This window comes from Bos javanicus, chromosome 22, assembly GCF_032452875.1.
Source record: "Bos javanicus breed banteng chromosome 22, ARS-OSU_banteng_1.0, whole genome shotgun sequence".
NCBI classification, from domain to species: domain Eukaryota; kingdom Metazoa; phylum Chordata; class Mammalia; order Artiodactyla; family Bovidae; genus Bos; species Bos javanicus.
In genome coordinates, this window is record NC_083889.1 from 31,845,168 (window position 1) to 31,865,106 (window position 19,939).

The 19,939-nt window shown below is 40.5% G+C and overlaps 1 protein-coding gene across 8 annotated transcripts in view; it reads right to left on the reverse strand.

Annotated features, from left to right (window-relative positions):
• The window catches only part of MITF (melanocyte inducing transcription factor), a 235,441-nt gene that overhangs the window by 198,901 nt on the left and 16,601 nt on the right, over positions 1-19,939 (reverse strand). The window contains exon 1 of one of the 8 annotated variants that reach the window (XM_061396410.1): positions 14,580-19,330. The exons of the other annotated variants lie outside the window; for them this stretch is intronic. The gene's annotated coding sequence lies outside the window, so the exon portion shown is untranslated. Of the gene's footprint in view, positions 1-14,579; positions 19,331-19,939 lie in introns of those variants that run through there. 8 annotated transcript variants of the gene reach the window in all.

Consider the following 19,939-nt stretch of genomic DNA (forward strand, 5'->3'; position numbering starts at 1 on the left):
GACCCAGATGACTAAAGTGGAAAATGTTACCAGCACTGGAAACAGTACTTAATGATTTCCGGTGACATGTGTTATACTGTATGATTATCACCCCTAAACGAGATTTAACAACAGAAATTCAAACAATGTCAAAACTTTATGAACACAATGCCAGTTAGGATATGAAATAGACACAGACTTGATTTAAACATGGTTTAAGAGATAACTTTTTTGTTTTTTTATTACGAAAATTTTAGTTCCTAACATTTCCTGTGAGTCATTTTCCATGAATATAAAACTGTCCACCTAACATTGACCCTGACTAACTTTGACCCCTTTGCTGACCCAGAAAATTGTAAATACACGATTACGAGGCTTTTACTGAGTATTTTTAATTTGCTGAAATAGCTCCATTTATATAAATGTATCAACAAGAGATCTCAACATCATTTTCCACATATTAATCACGTTGATTTCCATAGAGGGTTTGTGGAATTCATTTTAGAATAAACATTTTATATAAGACAGAAACATATTAGCCATAAAAAATTTTTAATGGAAACAATCAAGTGACAGTGATAACAATGATAACAAAAATCTTTGCTGTACCTCTTATTTACTGAGTATTTCCCATGGTCCTTTTCTCCTTTGCCTTTCACTTCTCTTCTTTTCACAGCTATTTGTAAGGCCTCCTCAGACAACCATTTTGTCTTTTTCTTTTTTCCAGAAAAACATCTAATTCTGCTTTATTAACTACGCCTAAGCCTTTGACTATGTTCAGTTCAGTCGCTCAGTCATGTCTGACTCTTTGCGACCCCATGAACCACAGCACGCCAGGCCTCCCTGTCCATCACCAACTCCCAGATTCCACCCAAACCCATGTCCATTGAGTCAGTGATGCCATCCAACCATCTCATCCTCTGTTGTCCCCTTCTCCTCCTGCCCTCAATCTTTCCCAGCATCAGGGTCTTTTCAAACGAGTCAGCTCTTCACATCAGGTGACCAAAGTATTGGAGTTTCAGCTTCAACATCAGTCCTTCCAATGAACACCCAGGACTAATCTCCTTTAGGATGGACTGGTTGGATCTCCTTGCAGTCCAAGGGACTCTCAAGAATGACTTGTAGATCACAACAAACTTTGGAAAATTCTTAAAGAGATGGGAATACCATACCACTTGACCTGCCTCCTGAGAAATCTGTATGCAGGGCAGGAAGCAACAGTTAGAACCAGACATGAAACAACAGATTGGTTCCTAATCGGGAAAGGAGTACGTCAAGGCTGTATATTGTCACCCTGCTTATTTAACTTATATGTAGAGTACATCATGAGAAATGCTGGGCTGGAGGAAGCACAAGCTGGAATCAAGATTGCCAGGAGAAATATCAATAACCTCAGATATGCAGATGACACCACCCTTATGGCAGAAAGAGAATGAGAACTAAAGAGACTTTTGATAAAAGTGAAAGAGGAGAGTGAAAAAGTTGACTTAAACTCAACATTCAGAAAACTAAGATTATTGCATCTGGTCCCGTCACTTCATGGCAAATAGATGGGGAAACAATGGAAACAGTGAGAGACTTTATATTTGAGGGGCTCCAAAATCACTAAAGATGGTGACTGCAGACATGAAATTAAAAGACACTTACTCCTTGGAAGAAAAGTTATCACCAACCTAGACAACATATTAAAAAGCTGAGACATTACATTGCCAACAAAGGTCTGTCTAGTCAAAGCTATGGTTTTTCCAGTAGTCATGTATTGTTGCGAGAGTTGGACCATAAAGAAAGCTGAGCACTAAAGAACTGATGCTTTTGAACTGTGGTATTGGAAGAGACTCTTGAGAGTCCCTTGGACTGCAAGGAGATCCAACCAATCAATCCTAAAGATCAGTCCTGAATATTCACTAAAAGGACTGATGTTGAAGCTTGAAATGCCGATACTTCGGCCACTTGATGAGAAGAACTGACTCATTTGAGAAGACCCTGATGCTGGGAAAGATTGAAAGCGGGAGGAGAAGGGGAGAACAGAGGATGAGATGGTTGGATGGCATCACCAACTCAATAGACATGAGTTTGAGTAAACTCCGGGAATTGGTGATGGACAGAGAGGCCTGGCATGCTGCAGTCCGTGGGGTCACAAAGAATCGGACGCAACTGACTGACTGAACTGAACTGAACTCCCATGGTCCAGGCCCTATGCTAAGCTCTATGTATATACATTATCTCACTGATCTCTAACAAAACTTGGCACCGCAATTAGAATCATCCCCATATTACAAAAAAAGAGGAAACAGAGGCTCAGAGAAGTTAGTAATTTATTCATAATCGCATATCTGGTACACGATGGAATCTTACTTAACGACCCCAGACCATCCGTCAGCAGAAGCCAGATTTCTTGATCACAAATGCAAACATCCACATAGTGTTTATCGTGTACCAGGAGCTGACAAACAGTTCATCTTCACAACAACCCGAGATAGCAGGTATTATTATATTCTCATTCTTTGTATGAGGAAACTCTGGCATGGAAAGGTCAAGTTATTAGGTCAAAATGGTCCACAGGATAAGCTGTAGAGATTCAGGATTCACATCCAGGCCAGGACCTCCAGGATATAAACCTTTAAACCATCACCATGTCCGCTGTATTATCCCCCAAGTAATGACATCTCCAGGGCATTTATCTCGTGCTAGGCATTGTGAAACTTTCCATATATGATCTCATGAAATCCTCAAATAATTCTGAAGTAAGTGGTATTTTTATCCCCACTTTTCAGATGGAGGTTCTGTGGCCCAGATAAGTTAAGTCAGACGTCCAGGGTCATTGAGCCAAGTGCCTCATTGGAGGATACAAAGGGCAACGGCTGGGTTTCGCTCCCCACCTCCCCGGTTCCTTTCCTGAGGCATGAGTGGCTGGGAAACAGTCTGCATCAGACTTTCCGCCTCTGTAAAACTATTCAGTTCATATAGTCTAGGGTGTGACTATTCATAGGTACCTTTGAGCTAATCTACTAGGAGCCTGTGCAACCACAGTGCATACTTCAGAACAATGCATGCTTTCTCTATAAATTAAACACACCAACCTAGCTTGGGAAAAGACCATCTTTTCGATATGAACACTAGGAATAATTTGGTTTTAAAAACAGAGAAAGTCTACTGTTGTTGCCTTTTTTTTTTTTTTTTGTACACAGTATGAAACTTTACTCCTCCTTCTACAGAGAGTACCTCTTGGTGTTCCAGTCCTATCCACTTAAAAGTTCCATCATTTAAACCCAAAAAAATCTCTCCAAAAATACATTATGAATCTTATTAAGAAAAAGCAATTGTTTAATTATTCATTTTTAATAAAAAAGAAAGGAGCAGTATTTAAAAAAAAATTAAACCTCATTTCTGGAAACAGAATTAAGTAATAAAAAATGCAACTACAACAAAATAAACTGATAAATCATGGCCTAACATGTCAGGCCCACACCAATTAAAGACAGCTGATTTGTGTGTGTCACTGGGTTTTCAGTTTTTGCAGAGACAACTTTAATAAAATTCCACAAGGCCACAGAGTCATCTGGAGACAAAAATCACATCCTCAGCATCCTCAATAATATACAAAGTCAATAACAGTTGTTACCCTTAGCCAGGATAGGCACAGACATTTAATATGAATAGACAAGAGAAAATGCAGAGTCTGCCTTTTAATCATTCTTTCATTTATGGACTCATTTAATCAACAAATATTTATACAATGTCTATTCATGGGCTAATCTCTGGGAGCACAATGATGAACAAAACAGCCACACTCGCTGACTTCATGGAGTGGGAAGACAAGACATTGAAGACATGGATGAATATAGTATCATTATGTAAGTAATTGAGTATGTAAGTAACTAGTATGAAGGAAAAAACCAGGAAGCCATAAAAGAATAACACAGCAAGCTAATTCAGATGAGGGGGCAAGGAGGTGGCTCAGGAAGCAACCTTTAAACTGAGACTGAACAGTGGAGCAGACAGTAGGCAAAAGAGTGCTCAGAAAGCATTCAAGATGGCAGAAAGAATGTGTGCAAAGACATAAGGTAGAAAAGATGAAAAGGAAGCAGTGCCGTGGGAGTCAAGACCTCCTGGCTCTAGTTCCAGCTCAGCCACTAACCTGGCAAAGTCGTTTCACCGTTCTGGGCCTCAGTCGCTCCAACAGCAGTCACTGGCACAGTCAGCGGCCTCCTAAGCACCACCATAGGGACAGCTTAGGTGCTAAAGAGATGGCCTCATTCTTCTCAGAGTCCTGGCACTGGTAACTATGCTAAGTCCAGGTGGCAGGAGCACCTCCAGCAACCCACTCCCAAAAACGCACAAGGAGACTCAATGGAAGGACCCCTCTGGCCAAGCAACAGCCCGGCTACCTCCTGGGAAGCTGTGTCCAGAATCCTCAACCTGAAAACTTACAATATCCCTAGACTGTCCTAGACAAGGCCAGTTAATAGAACACGAGGAATACATTGTGTCAGTGGGTAAAAATGCCTGGGGCTCCAAATGACTCTTGACAAAGAGTTCAAATGGGAGGCCTGAGATAAGCCAAGGCTGGGGCAATACTTCCCCACAAGGGAGACAGAGCAACTGACCAGCCATGCACCTCGCAGGGGCACCTGTCTATGCGGGATGCTAAAACATCAAAAGAAGTGGAAGAGATATTCTGGTGTAAAGGAGGAGGTTGAGATGCCCCAAGGACATTCTCCAGTCATAAAAGATGGTTCCTACACTGCCTCCTAAAGGGGGTTAATTGTAAGACCTTGAAACTCTAAACAGTGTGATGCAAGTTTAGGGCAGAGCCAAGTTGCTTGGGACTATAGAAGAGCGGCTGCTGGCCTCTGGCACCTCCCACCTTGCACAGCACAAAGTCTAACTGGATTGTGCAAACTGAAAGAATACTAGTGTGAACGCTCACCTGGTAAGTCTGCAGAGGACTCCCACGGGCCTCAGGCTGACCATGACTTCCTGCCCTCTTCCATGAACACCGCCTTGCGCGGTACTTTCTTAACCAGACCTGTCTCCTCCTCCTCAACTCGGTGAGGGCAGAAACTGTCTCCTGTTAATCACTCTACCTCAATCGATAGGTCACTGTAACAGTGAGGTATTAATAAATCAGCTCAAATGCTGTGTAACCAAAAACTAGTATTAAGGCTATATGATAAAGCATTATAACCCGTGTTAATTCAGGCTAAGAAGTCTGCAAGCCATCTTTATCATCAATAAATAAAACTACTTCATAGTTTGCAAGGTTTTCAGTGTGAGATGTTTATAGAAAAATTACAAACAATTGAATAAAGTGTAGCGTGAGACTTCATATGTCTGAGGTCCTGCTCTGCATTTACACAGAAATGTAATCAGCCACAAATAGGAAATACTCAAACACATTAAGATGATGGGGAGGGGGAGAAAATCGATGAATGCATCAAACCACCCTGGAAGGTTATTTGCAATTATCTACTCCACCAGGCTTGTTTGCATAAGGAGGGGGGAAAAAATTTGAAGCTCAGAGTGCTGAACAAAAATGCCCCTACCTGGTGACAAAACCATGACTTAAATGATCTCTGAGTTCTTAGATCATTGTTTTCCCTAGCACACTGGGCTGCCACTTGAATTAAATCATATCATGTTACTCCTCTAGCCAGAAATCGGCAAAGGCTCTCCATTTTTCATGAGTAAGTGGCAAAGTGTGTACAAACATCTACAGAGTCTTCCTCCATTTGGATCCCACTTCTTCTAGTGCCGTTTCTACCACCTACCCCTTTGCTCAGCCAGTCTCAGCCAAGATGACAGTCATGCTGTCCTTGAATCAGGCACCCTCTTGCCCAGGGCCTATGTCCTAATCCTTCCCTCTGTCTGCTGAGCTTTCCCCCCAGATACTGGCATGATTCACTCTCTCATCTCCTTCAGATCTTTCCTCCAATGCCATTTCTCAGTGAGGCCTTTCCTTGCCCACACAATGCTAAATTACAAATCACCCCAAACCCACCCATTCTATATCTTCTCTACAGCATGCATTGCCATTTAACATTCGTCCTTTACTTACTGATGTATTTGTTTCTACAGCTCTCCCTTCCCTGACATGTAAGTTCCTTGAATACAAGGATTTTCAACAATTTGGCTCACTGCTCTGTTCTTCAAACTTAGATGAGTGCCTGGCACACAGTAAAAACCTCATAAACATATGTTGAATAACTGGTTATATGGATTAATGGATGGAGTTCAAAAGAAGCTCAAATTCAGAGAATTCAAGAGCTGTGAAATGCCTCACGGGGTCTGGCAGCCCCTGGGCAACAGCCTGTGGCCTGGGTGTCATCTACCATCACTATGTGCCCACTCCAGAACTGGCATCTGCTGATACTGTGGGTGAAGGACGGTAAACGAATGAAGTGACATGAAGACTTGTCAAAGCAAGTCCCTGTAAGGCTGCACGACTCCTGGTTAGAAAGGCAACTAACAAGCCAGAATTTTTATCAGCAACAAGACGTTCTTACATGGACAGATGCTGAAATCACCTCTGAATTGCTTCCCTGTGCCCCTCAGCTTAAGTAGAAGAGGATGGTTTGCTCAGATTGGACATCCCAAAAAAGAGACCAGATTTCAAAAACTTTCTGGCGTGAACCAACATTTGCCATGAAGCCTGAATGGCTGGCACAGCTGAACCTCCATGTATCATTCTAAATATAAACCATCAAGCTTCAATTATAACTTAATGACAGATATATAAAGGAAGATACTAAGAACAGCCAAAAACAAGGCAATAGGAATCAAGGCGAGATATTAAAACTGCATAGTATTTGGCCCACTCATCAAGAAAGGAACAACAATGACAACATTCAGACAGACCCAAGAGAACATAAGCAGTTTATGGTCTTTCATGTTTAAGAATCCAATGAAGATTTGTATCCAGGCTGTATTTTACCCACTAGAACCTGAAATAGCAAAAACATCCACCAAGAACTATCTGTCTGAACTTGAAAGACACAGGCTAACGCTAATTCACAAACATGAAATCCCAGGGATCACTGAACACCTTGCTAATTTCTAGAGAGCCCAACAAATAGATAAACTGAAAACTAAAGTGTTCCATCCCCAGTCTCAGTGGGCCCTCCTGTGCGCTGGACAAGCTACCCAATCCAATGCTCTTCATGATATGCCTTTTTATGATCTGTTTACCAATGTGAATCCCCTGTTATGCTTTAATTAATTTCCTGGAGAATCAGGGGTGATCTCTATAATCACCAAATGCGGGACAGCCATTTTTTAATAGCATTAATTTCATACAGAATCATTTCAGAGAAAGAAAAAAAAAAAAAAAGCAAAATTGTGAGAAAAGAACTGTTGAAAAAGATTCTAGCATTTACTGAAATGGTAACTCTTACTTTCCAGTTCCCCATATTTCCACAGTTAAATCTAAGATGGGGACAGCTCTTCTCTTAAAACCACAAAGGCTGAAGCAGGTGTGTGTTTATTACATGCCATCTGTATACACCTCCCCACTTGCCAATGGTGCACTGTTGGAGAACCATTTGGGACCATTCAAAACCATTAAGTCTATTAACTGTGACTATGGCCAAGTCTAGTAAACAAATGTCATCCCAACAGGAAATGAGTTAAGCTGGCCTTCAAAGTCACATAAGCAAATATTCCCGCAAGTCAGAGGGCCTCACACAAAGCTTCTCATTGAATTCTTCTGCTGTTGGTTTTGCCCAATTGAAACCAGAGATATCGCTGGAAATGTTCATGTCAGGAAAAACCCACATTTAACTGCAGTGACTTGCAGTGCGTTTGAAGTGACTCACAAGAGTCGCTAAGCGCTGCCCGGGTCTCTCAGGCCACCTCACTCATAGCAACAGCAGGTGCACAAAAAAATATTTAGGAAACCCGCATGGAATGTGTCTAGCTCCTCCTACATGAAGTCAAGTTCCTGATCTGGAAATTCTAGACCATAAACAGCCTCACAAAAGAGAAGAAGTCACAGCCAGTGGCGATGCTAGGTATATTTTTGTCAGGTCTAAGTAACACATTCTTTTCAAAATGTGGCTGCCTTCATGCTAATACTACATCTAGAACACTTCATTTCCCCAATGAAATCACTCTCATCTTTGAAAAGTTCTCTCCAGTATGACCCTCCAAGAAGCCCTTCTTAATAGAGTAGGATCCATTCCTACTCCATTTGCTTTTCAGATTTAATCACGGCTTAGACTCACCCATCTGAGATCTGGCTTTACTAGCCCAGACCCTGGCTTTATTTATTCTGTCTTGTGTCATAATGGCTACTGCTCCACTTAACACTAAGGATCTGGGGGAACAGAACTTTTCAATTCCTCTCTACCCCTATGCAGTTGCTTTACATCCAAGAGATACTATAAATAAATGCTGGTTGAATGGAAGGTATCTTAGTCTTGGATTTAATTTTCTCAACATCTCCAACTAGTCTAATAGCTTAAGAACCAAACCTACTTAAAAATTAACTTCAGTTTTAAGTATAATGAAATCAATCTAAGTTATTAACCTAACCACTCCATGTGTTTATTTTCCTATTCTGGAAAAGCAGGCCAGCCATTGGGTACGATCATCCCTAGATAGGCAACTCTAAGACTAATGAGGTAATTTCCTTCAATGATGAGCTCTTCAGGATTCTCTGGAATCCACACCTCCCCATTAGTGTGTCATGATTAAGACCCAGTTCCCTCTGGGGAGAAATGACACAAGAGCACTTCAGAATTTTCAAGCAACTCCTCACTACATACTACTCAGGAGTCACCATAATCTCAATGTGATGGTCCCACTACTTTAAAAGAATTAGGAGGAGACAGTTTACTACAGACAGGAAATGTCCCATCAAATTTGCATAACTAGTTCTAAACTCATGTTCCAAGTGAGTAAACTCACTATGTTTGCTTAAGCATTCATATACTTTTCAGTGAGTTAAAATAAAAAAAAAGGATGACAGCGTAAAAGGGGTATTACCCCAAAACAAGGGTTGCAAGATCTCACAAATAAAAATATAGAATGCTCAGTTAAATGTAAATTTAGTGATCAAAGAATAATTTTTTAGTATAAGCATCCCATGAAATATTGGGAGAAAGTTTATACTAAAAATTATTCTTTGTGCAAAATTCAAATTTACCTGGACATCCAGTATTTTATCTGGCAATCCTACTCCAAACTCAGAAACTGTATTTTTTTTAATTTAAAAAAAAAAGAGAGAGAAAGAGAGAAGAAATCACAGAGCAATGAATGTGTTTGGTGATGGCTTAATTTTCAGAAAGAATACAGTTAGTCACCAAATAGCATTACGGAACGTTTCAGAACGCTCGAGGTAATGATGCAGGAAAAATAACAAGTTATACTGAGTACTATGTGCTGGGTACTATGCCAAATCCTTATCTCATTTAATTCTTACTCCATCCTCAACAGGTAGTAACTATTACTATTATTACTATTAATGAAAGCAAGATACAAGGTAAACGAGTTGCCCAGTGTCACAGACTAGTAGACATAGAGTCAAATACAGACAGGTTTAATGAAAGGTCTTACCTGCTTAATAGCTGCCACATTTTACAGGTGAAGAAACCAAGAATCTTAGCATTTTGCCCAAACTCACATAGCTGCTCGTCAGTGGGGCTGGGATTTGAAGCTCGCAGGGTCTGTATTCATTCTTAGTCCTAACAAAACACGACCTCTCCAAGTCATGCAAAATGGAGAAAATCCCTTTGCCACTTAAAACCAGTTGCAATTACCACTGTCATGTCAGAATGCTTCATCTTCAAAGAACAGTGAGTGCTTAAACCCAGAATGGCCTCCTCGGAATTCTTATCAGACCCATCCAGCTGAATTTTGACTCCTTATAATCTTAAACGTTATCCTGAGTTAGATGGAGAATGTGGAGAAAAGTTCTAATTGGAGAAGAATTTGTTGTTACTGTCATTTCTGTACCAAAACATCTCTTTTAAAGAAGCCACTTATCTGATGTCAACTAGTCTTGCTGCCTAGAGGCAAATTCTTCCTCCTGTACATGAATCCCAAACACAGGCTATAACCTGGAACACAGACATGAAGCAGCCACCAGAGCCAGCTTCAAGATCCAGTTATGTGTGGAAAGATCACAAGAGTGAAGACTTTTCAGCTTGGATCTGGAACTAAACAAAAAGGATTACTGCATGTAAAACATCGGAGTTCAGAAAATATCAGAACGTATCCAGAACTTTACCTGTAGTAGACTTACTATGGGAACTCTCATATGCCTTATTTGAAGTGTTTGTCTACCTCTGGAATGAAGACAGATGTCTTTAACCAGAGAGAGAGAGGGAGTGTGTGAGTGTGAGTGTGAGTCTGTGTGTGTGTGTAAGCATGTGCAATACTAGGTATATATAATACAATGTTTATCTAACTTTACCCTCCAAAGTTCCTATAGGGAACAGAAAACATGTTGATCAGAATATGAGTTGGCTGCAAGAAAAGGAGAGGGTGTCTATGGAAAGAACTGACACACAGAATTTTTCTCACTTAACTTATAAATACATAATAATCTATAACCATCTGAACACTAGACTGTGTCTTCCGTAAGAATATCGACTTTTTGAGGGCAGACACCATGTCTGCTTTATCCACTATTGTGTTTCCCAGGTGTATGGTACAAAACAGGCATCCAGTGATGTGATGGATAAATGAATGAATGAGCAGTCACTGTTGCCACCAGTAAACAGTGTACACACAAATCTTACTTTTGCCCTCATTGCCCTTAAAATCTGTGACCAAGGTATGTATCCTCTCACAATCATGACCTCCCTTCAGAGCTAAATGGTGCGTGTGCATCATCATTTCTCACAAAGGCTATTAAGCTGGAACCATCCTAACTGGCCTCCGTGACACCAGACCTTGGCCACCCTCCAGCCTACTCTTCAGCTGGCAGCCACAGTGCTCTCCGTCTGCTTAAATCCAGCCATACTCCCTAGGGCTCCAGCCACACTCAGAAGTTTACGACGTCCGAAAGGCAAAACGCTGGACTGTATTTCCAAGCGTCCTGTCTAGAAGGCTCTCCTCTCATTTGCTTGGCCGTCGTCTTTCGATAATGAACTCAAACTTCCTTTCTTCTATGAGATTTCACTCTTCCCCTCTCCCCTCAGAGGAACTGATCCCTCCATCTTTTGTCCCTAAAGCTATAATTACAGACCTAACATCACATTCACCTTGGTGAGATACAAGAAGGCAGAGCCCCTGTCTTATGGACTGGCCATTTTAACCCTAGCACGGTGCCTGGAAGGCAGTTGGTACTGAACAAACCCTTCCTCAAGGGATAAATGGGTTGTGGAAAACAAAACTGGAAAACTCTGTTAAGCTAATCATTTCTTGACCTCTTATTCCACTGGAGGAATATTGTCCAGACTCATTCATTAAGTTCTATATTTATCTGCTAAATCTACCAGAACAATTATTGAAAGGAGGGACAATGGTGTGTGTCACTGTTGTTTTCATTGTTTAAGTGAACACCTGCTGACCAAGAAACTTCATAGAATGCTGCCTACTTGTACTCGGGATTGAGGTATCAAAAACAAATCAAAGAACCCCAAATCAAGGAGCCATAGTAAGGGACCTCAGACAGAAGATACTTCTGAGAGAGCAAATAAGTTTTGCCTCTAGTGTCCACGGTGAGACATGGAAGCCTAGAGCAATGAATTCAGAAGGGCCCAAGGCTCCTTCTAGGTTCATGGAACAAAGAGAGGTGACTATAAGTAACATCTACTGAGGTGCAGTTGGGGGAAGGAATCAACAGAGCACCACACAGCCACCACTGTCCAGTCCTTCCCCTTGATTAAACATAAGAGGAGATTCTGTGTGTGTGTGTGTATGTGTGTGTGTGTGTGTGTGTGTGTGTGTGTGTAGTCACTCTGTTGTGTCTGATTCTTTGCAAACCCCATGGACTACAGCCCACCAGGTCCCTCTGTCCATGGGATTTCCCAGGCAAGAATACTGGAGTGGGTTGCCATTTCCTACTCCAGGAAATTTGACTCAGGGATCAAACCCACGTCTCTTGTGTCTCCTGCCCCAGCAGGCAGAATATTTGCCACGGCTCCTCATGAATGGCTAGCTGAGGGTCACGTGATTAATGAATGGCACAGCTGGGCCTGGAACCAGGCCTCCCAATACGGGCACTCAGTCAACATTTATTGAGTGACTGTTAGGTTCTGCATGGTGCCATCTGCTGAGATAAAATGATGAACAAAAATATTCACAGTCATCAACCTAGTGAAATTCAGTTTCCTCGACGCCTAATCTGTGACTCCTCCTACCACCTCATGTTTTCAACTTCCACCTCCCCACTAGAAAACTTCCATTATATGTAGTGACACTGCCCTGATAATACAAAAACTCTTTTTAAAAACAATACCTAACTCCAGGTACTTTCCTGGCAGTCCAGTGTTCCACACTTTCAACGCAGGAGGTGCAGGTTCGATCCCTGGTTGGGGAATTAAGATCCCACATGCTGTGCACCAAAAAAAAAAAAAACCTAATTCCAAATATTTCACCCATATTATAACTATTCTTTCTCTTTATTCTATTTATCCAAACTTTTAAAAACTCATATTTAAGCAAAAACCCCACAGTGATATTTGAAATATTTTTCAGATAGCTATATCATTCCCAAATCTTATCATCAAAGAACTTATCACAATGTTAGAAGGAAGTGTTAGTTAAGCTTACAGAGACCCTATAATTCATGTTTTCCAGAGGTTAAACAATTATCTTAATGCTCAGGAACTCAAACCAGTGCATAATAGTTCTTACAGTAAGGAAGTTCTATTTTTAAACCTAATCCAAATCTTACCACTAAAAGTTAAACTAAATCCACTGTATCATCAAAGACAACAAAAAAAAACAGTCACCATCTTACATCAGATAGTGGAGTAAATGTGCTTTGGGTCTGCAATTTCTCAGTTTAATCTTTTTCTCTTTAAAAATGAGAAAAAATAATTAGTGGGAAAGTTAAGCAGGAAAAATGACTGCTCTGAAATCTTAAATAATTCAGCCAAAAAAATTTTTTTTTCTTCAAAGAAAGTAATTGACCCAAAAAGAAGTATTATCTACCTATAATTTTCACTAAGGAGTTTCCATTTTGACTATGAAGGAAACACATGATTTTTCAAATTCATGGTTTGCAAAATCCCAAGACTCCAAGGAACACATATTTCCATAGAGTAAAAAGACACATTTGGGTATTATTATGAAAAGGACATCAGAAATCAAAACTAATACTATGAACAAACAAATCTTAGCTAAAACTCATTGAAATAATCCAAATGGTTTCCATTCCAGGGAAAATAGTAAGTCAGCAGTTTGCATACGGCTGCCTTTTCTAAATACACAAAATAAGCAAAAACACCACCAGAGGAAAGTGCAAATGCTGAACCCTTTCTATTTCTGTTTCCACGGACTGCAATTCGATCAATATTGCCACCTGCAGAGCTCCAGCACCATTTACACACACATCCAGGTGGCCTCCAAAGTCCCGCCCCGAAGATTCTTGGACAAGGTTCAGGGAGCCCTCAATCAAGCCACAGAGTGACAAGACATTCTGGACTCCTGGCTCCAAATGCTAGAACAGGTACTGCAAAGCCAGAAAAATTCATCTTTGAAGGTACTGAGCAACCAAGAACTCTCACCAAGAACATTCAGATTCTAAATAAGAAAACAATGGGGACAGAGGCAGGCATTCCTTAAAGGACAAAAGACTCTGGAGGGAAAAAAAAATCAATGAATCACAACCCTTCACCTAGTACCATTAACAGTCTGTAGCTGGCGAAGGACTGTTGAGTAAAAATATTCTATATAAGGAAACTTAAGGGAAGTATTCAAAACCTTTTACCCAGGATAGAAGACAACTCAATGTGCAAAATCCTAAGTGGGGAAAGTCTATCTGAGATTAAGAAAGAGTACATTAGGTAGGGAGCATCCTAAAATCAAACTATTTTTGAAAAATAACATTAACAGAAAAGTGCTGTTTTAACACCAAGACAGAGAACTTACTTCCAAATCCCCATCCTCCTACAGAATTTGAAAGGACAATAATTAGTCAAGAAAATAGCAAAATGAGGAAGTGGTATTCGCTTACAATTTCTGTTAATCCCCACCAGCTGTAATTTAAGAAATTCAGTGACATCAGCATTTATAATGGATCCAGCAAGAATGACAGAACTGCGGATGGGGAATCATATGAGAAGGGGGAAAAGAAACTTGGGGGCAACTGGAAAACACATCTGAAGATGTGGAAAATTAATTCACTTTGCAGTGAATCACTTCAACAGCTTCAAACACCATCACTGCCAAAAATAACAGAAAAAGTGGAAAAGGAAGAATAAGCATTCCAAATCTAATCAAACGATCCAGTAGAATATCTGGGAAAAAAAGTCACTGAAACAAGTAAAGTAAACATTTCTGGAAACAAACAGAAAGCAATTTAACTATTCATGAGTGAAAAGAACCAAAGATTCAACATTACGCAAAGAGTATCACTTTTCAAAAAACATTCATGAACGACATGAACTTGTAAAAACTTAAGTCACTTTGGTTATTATTTACATTACCTTCTTTGAAGACTGACAAAGAGTCAATTCCATGGTGGCCTTTTCCCCAGAGAGAAAAAACAGCTTCTGAGAAAATCATCCCAGTATTTTCACAGTGTCCCATCTGAGTTCACAGATGGACCCGGAACAGGTTTGAACTCCCCACACAAATGCCAACCAAGAGGTTTTACTGAAGCCAGAGTCAGAGGGAGAAGAAAACCACACCAAACTCAACTGACGGAACAACCTACAGAAGAGTTGAAAACACTCACCAGGGCTGCCTCAGCCCTTTGGCTGAACATTGAGCCTGCTGAACTGTCACAAAAAGGAGATGATTACGGAGATGTGACTGTAGCTGCTTGGCCACAGGCTTACATGCACCCTCTCTCAACACTAAGAAGATTAAATGAGAGATGAAGTGATAATTAATAGGATCATTGGCAGCAGGAGCCAACTTCTTAAACAAACCAGTAATTGCTGCCTACTTAAAATGACAGGGAATCCAGCCAGCAAGGAGGGAGGTGCTAACAATGGGAATCATAAAAGGTAAAAAAAGACTTTACATCAACAGGTTGCTTGGCTCTCATTCAAATCAACCTCCTTATCTACACATTCAATTAATAATGATAGCAAATAAATCGAGAATCACATATATGAGGACTAGAGATCAATAATCCTTCCAGAAATATTACCACAGATGTGAGATTTTCCTTCCACACACTCTCCAACACTCAAAATATCATATATTGATCTTGAAGACAATTATCGACTTGTAAATGATATCACACTGGAGATGAACATTTTTCCCATAAGTGCTATAGTTGACTCAGACACCCTTTGAGGATAGCCAGTCTGTTGAGAAACTTTTAACAGCAGCCACAGACATAATTTATGCTCTCTGTTCTGAAACTAAAACAAGGTCTTGGATGAATGACTGAACATTTCTGGCAAGGCAAAGGACAGGTAGCACACAGTATCTCCAATTTAAACCACTCGATCCCAAATAAGAGAGTGCCGATAACCAAACACTCAACTAAACAATTTTCCCTGTTTAGTTCAGAGAAGACCAGCACCCATTCAACACTCTCTAGCAAGAAACAGACAAATACAACTCTAACATCTTCTGATGCCTAGAGACATGAAGAGACAAGGATTCCATCTTCTGCCATGGAGAGATGTCTACAGAGATAAACCAGGGCAGCAGGCACATAGTTTCATAATGACTAATGTTGACCAAAACTCTTCATAAAATCAACTCAACATGGAAAGACCTACCTAGCTTATTTGCTCAGGAAAACCCTGGCTCTCTGATGGTGTTGCAATGGATGACCTGACACTCTCCAGAAAACAGATCATTGCAAGAATAAGGGCTTGCTGTTAAGATGCAGCCCAGATGGAAATCTCCAACACTTTTTATGGCAGTTAAAGATGCATGTGAGGTACTAAATCAGGAGCAGAAGCGCTGAAAACTCAAATGGTTTTCATTTTTCTTAGTATACATGAGAATTAAGTGCGTTTTCCTTTTATTGTTGGCCTTTCTCCTCTCCCACTAATAAAAAGTAAAAATACCATTACATTTATTCTGAGAATCTCTAACCCATTGCTGCTGGAACCCACTGTGTATATGGTTCATCATTAAAGCCATCAATTAGAATTTTTATAACTTCTTCCTCTCTATTAGATCATTATATCCTTTTATTGAAAATATTTAACTTAATACTTTGCAATGACTAATATTCTTAACACCCACATGTCAAGGCAGAAGTTATGTTCATTACACAATATTATGATGTTTCAAGACCTTTGGCATTCAAAGATAAACAGTCCAGAACGTAATAGACTGACTACAACTTCACAAAGACATACACGAAAAGCAATTAACAAGTCAAGTTAGAGGGGGAAAAGAGAGAGAGAGAGACAAATAGAAAATACCAAGATGTTAGGAACTACATATGTTCAGTGGGAGACCACAAGGATGGGCATGTAGATAAGACTTTTTGCTGTCACCAACTAAGGTCATTCAAAGAAGATCTTTACTGGGGAATGATGAAAATTTACAACTTACACACCACACCCCTGTGAATGATTACGTATACACCATCCCATCTTTTGCTACCTTTCTTGAAGCCTTCACAGCCTACCTCTTTTCAATCATCAGAAACAGCTTTGAAAACAAAGGACAAGGCAGCCAAGCATTCAGTGAGCACCTTTAATAGATACATCTATTTATCTTGGATTAAGATGTTCAACCACACCCAGAGTCTCTCTTTACTTCATCAGACACCTAGTCCTGTTTCTCTTCCAAAGTCAACATGAGTTGTTGCCCCAGATCTCTTCCTATTCAGCCCTCCATTCCATGCCTCAATATACACAGTAACCACTGCAGCAGGGTGAGCAGAGCTGACCTATTGGAAAAGACACTGATGTTGGGAAAGACTGACGGCAGGAGGAGACGGGGACAGCAGACAGTTGGATGGCATCACCAGTTCCATGGACATGAGTTTGAGCAAACTCTGGGAGATAGTGAAGGATAGGGAAACCTGGTGTGCTGCAGTCTGTAGGGTTGCAAAGAGTCAGGCAGGACTTAGCCACTGAACAACTACTACTGTAGCAGGGCAGATAAGAGGGGAAGCTTTGAAGTCAAACAATCCTCTAGTTTAAGTCTTGGTTCTGCCCTTATTTGAATGACTTCAGGCAAGTGACTTACAATGGCCAAGCCTAAATTTATCTATAAAATGGGATCCTACCTACCTCACGGGGCTTCCCTGGTGGCTTAGACGGTAAAGAATCTGCCTGCAATGCAGGAGACCTGGCTTTGATCCCTGGGTTGGGAAGATCCCCTGGAGAAGGGAATGGCAACTCACTCCAATATTCTTGCCTGGAGAACGCCATGGACAGAGGAGCCTGGTAGACTACAGTCCATAGGGTCACAAAGAGTGAGACACGACTGAGCAAGTAAACACACATACACTTACCTCACAGAATTAAATTATACAAAGCATTTGAAATGGAGCTAGTAGATGTCTCAATAAACTTGTAAGTAAACTAGATCTGAGCTATTCATTACTGCTAGTTTGGCTTCTTACTTTTCTAATACGTGCAAAATACAAAAAAAATAAAAAATTACATAGGTAACTTCCTTATTCCAGGACTAAGACAAAGAGACAAAGGGACACACACACAAACAAACTATTAATAAGGAAGCCATTCTTTTTATAATACACAAGGATACATTATAAAAGTGTAAAAGGTACAGGTGGAACGCAGAAAAAGACGGCAACGTTCAATACTTAACTCCACTGTTCTATAATTTTCATTATTTAACCCCAGTGGGCTTCAGTCTCCAAAATGCAGATGAGATTAAAGCACTAACACAAGACACAGCCTGTAGTAAGGACTTTGAAAATGCGAGATGCTTCTGCTATTATTGTTTTTGTTTGTGTTTCTTTGTTGTTATTAAACTGTATGATCTATCTGCTGTGCCACTGGAAACTACTGGACCTACTGAAAACAATTCTTTTCTTCCCCCCTTCTTAAAAGAATTCCAAGCATTCTCAACAAGCACTCAATTAACGTTTACAATAATGACTGTGCTTATAATTAAAATATGCTAATTTTCAATACACTGGGAAGTCAAAGCATCACCTTTATCTTCTAGGCCATGACTAAACTGAGCTTGGTTACTTCAAAAACTGCCTGCAGAATTTCTAAGCCATCTTATCGCCTTCTGCGGGATTCTGCAGCGGCGGTCGCCACCATTGTTCTGTACTCTTTTCCCTGGTCCATATTCTCACTCTTCATCTTCTAAAGAACAACAGAAATTATATCAAAATAAAGAGTTACATATCTGAACAGCCCCACCCAACTTTAAAGATCTGGAAGTGATAAACCATTTTTATTGTAAATAAACTCATAAAAAGAGAAGATTAGGTGCCTGGAAAAGTTTCATTATTGTGGCTTCAAGTTTAGTCCACAACAATTTCAGAGCAGACAGTGTTTAAAAATATGTTCCCCAGTGAGATGCTTTTAAGATCAGAGAAAGAACCACTAGAAAACAGTTTTTAATACAATCACTCCCCATCATTCACAGATTCCCTATTTGCAAATTTACCGACTCACTAAAACTTATTTGTAACCCCAAAATTAATATTTGCAGCATTTTTACAGTCATTTGTGGACAGAGAAGTGAGAAATCTGAGTCACCCACACATGCATTTCCAACTGAGGTCAAACAAGGCAACACTCGGCCTCCTTGTTTCAGTTTTCACAAGTGTCTTGGGGTGGGGGTGGGGGCTCATTCAGCACTACACTATCTGCATTCTTATGTTTTCTGTTGGTAACTTTACTGACAACCCGAAAGTCTGGCGGTGGTTTAGTCCCTCAGTTGTGTTCAACTCTTGTGACCCCATGGACTGTAGCCCACCAGGTTCCTCTGTCCTGGGATTTTTCCAGGCAGGAATACTGGAGGGGGTTGACATTTCCTACTCCATGGGATCTTCCCAACCCAGGGACTGAACCCCAGTCTCCCACATTGCAGGCCGATTCTTTACCGTCTGAACCACCAGGCAAGCCCCTGCTAGTGCTGAGGTATCCTCTAGTGGTGCTGAGGGTGAGAAGACTGTGAGGTATCTTATGGAGAAAGCACAGGTATTAGATAATCTTGTTTCAGACATGACTCTGTTAGCCCTTAGTTCAATGCTGTGGTTTAGTCACTAAGTCATGTCCGACTCTTGCAACCCCACGGACTATAGCGTGTCAGGCTCCTCTGTTAATGAATCAATCTTTTTTTTTTTCCTTTTGGCTATGATCTGGAGTGGATTGCCATTCCCTTCTCCAGAGGATCTTGCCGACCCAGGGATCGAACCTGGATCTCCTATATTGCAGGTAGATTCTTTACTATCTGAGCCACCAAGGAAGCCCATTTATATTGGTAGTTCTTTATTCAAGAAATTGTTATTGGACATTCACTATCCTGCAGGTGCCCAGGGAATTTACAAGTTACATGTTTCCTGGGGCCTCTTTCAGGTGACGACTGACAGAAATAAAATAAATATTTCCTATCAATATATTTATAGGTAGAAGATGCTTGATTTCTTAAAATACACATCCTTTTTTAAATGAAGGCTTCAAACAAGGTGACAGCTAAAGGCTGTCTTCAGTCAAATCAGTTTCAAATATGTTTCTCACTTACACTATACATGATCCCCTACATTATCTATGATCTCACTTACATGTGGAACCTTAAAAAAAAGGCGGGGAGGGGATGGCTTACAGATACAGAAAACAGAATGTTGATTGCCAGACACAGGGGTTGTGGGGGTGGGCAAAAAGAGTGAAGGTAGTCAAAGAGAAAAAAATTCCAGTTGTAAGATAAGTAAGTC